Source organism: Epinephelus moara, chromosome 17, assembly GCF_006386435.1.
Source record: "Epinephelus moara isolate mb chromosome 17, YSFRI_EMoa_1.0, whole genome shotgun sequence".
NCBI lineage: Eukaryota > Metazoa > Chordata > Actinopteri > Perciformes > Serranidae > Epinephelus > Epinephelus moara.
In genome coordinates this window covers 3,923,899-3,926,840 of record NC_065522.1, presented here as the reverse complement: position 1 = coordinate 3,926,840, position 2,942 = coordinate 3,923,899, and positions in this window count along the sequence as shown.

Genomic DNA, 2,942 nt, shown 5'->3' with positions numbered 1-2,942 from the left:
CCTACTCCTGAAAAACTCGTGTCTGCACAAGGCTTTTTGTCCCTACGAGGCCACCGTCATTTACCCGACGGGAGGGGTGAGCGAGTGAGCCCTGCAATCTAGAATTTGATCACTGATGTCACTGTTTTCAACCCATTTTACACACTGGCCCTTTAATGTTGTGCAGATGGAGATTGCTAAATATATATTTAAGATTGTTGTTGTAAAAATGAAGTCAGCCTTTTATGGGCAATTGCTTGTTTAAAGTGGAAGTAGAAAATGTTTCCACTACCTAATGCACTAGCTCGCTACCTAACGCTGTCTGCTTGTCAACTTGATCATGGAACATGGAACATTACAGAATAAAGCAACTTTAACCACAGTACATTTTAGGAGGACCACTGCAAGGAAACGTGTTCTTTGTTTACATTATCAAACAGATGATGGGTCACAGATACTTGTTTCTGGATGCCAGTGTTAGGTTTTTCCCGGGCAGGTGGGCTTGTCCCTTTTGGACCATCCACGCTAGAAACAAACAACTAAGATTCATTGTCTGTTAATTGTCCAATAATTAAAGCAAAGAACATGCTTTCTTGTGGTGGGTCTTCTAATATGAGCAGTGTTTAAAGTTATTATATTCTGTTAGGATCAGGGAGTTGATATGCAGATGCTAGTGAGCGCTTGCATAGCCAGCTAGTTAAAATGTTGACTACTCCTGCTACTGTGAGGTGGAAAACTGGTGGAAAAAGTTTTTGACTGACAGGGGATTGTGAGCCTCTGATTGGCCAAATTAAAAAAGGATTGACAGATACCCTGCCCTCTCAAACTCGCACATGTGTACGTCTAAAACGGTGCCTCTCTGGCTCTGCATGGGGATGATATTATGTTAGACACTGAAAGATAAAATGGAGGTAAATTAAAAAACAGTAACATGTAGGCTACTGTGAGAAATTAAGATGGATCAGTGTGTCTCTTGTAAATGTAAGACTGATTGTGAATATTTTTTATTTTATTTTTAATGGCTGTGCAAAACTTTATCAAGCTCTTATCTACATCTATTTACTGGTTAAATATTCCCGACATGAATGGGTGTTTAAATATATCACAACATTTTTTTAAGCAGGGGTGGTACTAAGAAGTACTCAGGTCATTTAAAGGGGCAAAAAGCGAAATCGTTTCACCGCTAGGTTTGCTGTTGTGCACTGCCTGTAGACCAAAACAAAGTGTGTCATGAGCCACACCTCCCTCTACCTCTGCTCTCCACCCCCCACCCCACTCACCTCGTCTGTGCAGCCGAGTACCGCAGCATCTCCACGGACTATTCTGTGCAGCCGAGTACCGCAGCATCTCCACGGACTATTACATCCAGACGGTCCCGGTGTTTCTTCCGCAGGCTCCACTTTACTCAGCTGCCTGATATACCCGCTGCTTCTTCCCACATTAACCTGAATAGAGTGCCAAAGTCACGCTCCTTCCGGTAGAGCTCATGGGACCTTAGATCGGAAAAAATATGAATGGCAGTGAATGAGGAGAGCAATATTATCTTTTGTTCCCGTTTGAGTTGCGACATGAAATCTAAATATGTCGTTAATGAATTTAAAACATACATTTTAAGGTCAAGAAAGTCATACTTTGTGGTAAAACTGTTGAGATATAAGCTTTTTAATTAGAAAGACTCAAGAGTACACAGGAGGAGGTCGCGTATGTGACGTCATAGCTTTCGCTCGCTTCCTGCAGCTTGGCCTCCCCGCTGAAATTCCACTGTTTTATGATTAATCGATTTATGATTGAAGATGTCTGTGTGTTTTGTGCCAGGTTGCAGTCACTCCAAGCTGCAGGAAGCGAGCGAAAGCTATGACGTCACATACACGACCGCCTCCTGTGTAGTTTTTCTAATTACGTTTTTTTCAAACGCTTATATCTCAACAGTTTTACCACAAAGTATGACTTTCTTGACCTTAAAATTTATGTTTTAAATTAATTAATGACATATTTGGATTTCATGTCGCAACTCAAACGGGACCAAAAGATAATATTTCTCTCCTCATTCACTGCCATTCATATTTTTTCCGATCTAAGGTCCCATGAGCTTCACTGGAAGGGGCGTGACTTCGGCACTCTATAACAAACCAGCCCTGCGTTCCAAATCGCATACTTATATACTTTTAGTATGTACTGCAGCTGCCCTTAAAAAGTATGTAGTGTAGTATGCAGTATGCATACTATTGGGACACACTACATCCGCCATCACATCGCTCCCTGAACTCTGACCCTCTTGCTCACTTCCGCCGCCGTCTGTAGCGCCACATTTGAATATTTTGTGTTGTTATACTTCGGAGATGCAGCAGATCTCCTCTCGTCGAGCTCGCCAGAGTCGTGCATACCGTCGGAGGTGCCGGAGAGCTGTGTTGCTGTTATATCATAACGTATGTTGTTGTTTCTAATAAACTGACGTGTTCACGTAAACAGTCCCAAGCCTATTATTAGTGACCTGTCTATTGAACTAGTCACCAGTAGGCATATTAACCCCCTTCACACATAGCTCTCTGTGGCTGGCAGATGTTTGATGTTAAATATATTTACAGCTATGCAGCTGCTGGCACTATATTCTGTCTGCACGTGAAGCAGCCTTACATTCACATTACTTTTATTTGTAGTGTAACATACTTGCACATTCTTACTACATTACTTAATATGTATTTGACTCTTACTATTTATATATTTACTAGTCTATACTTCTCATACCTGGCCAATAGTGTATTCATATTTAGTCATATTCATTCATTATTTATACCACACTTACACCACTGCCTGTACTGGTAGAATCTTCTATATTGTAGTCATAGTTGAACCCTAACACTGATTATACTATAATCACAATAAAGTTGAATGTTGTAACCGTGTTCTTGCAAAACTGTATGATATGTGACAGTATATAATCAGATCATTGCAGTCCTAATATG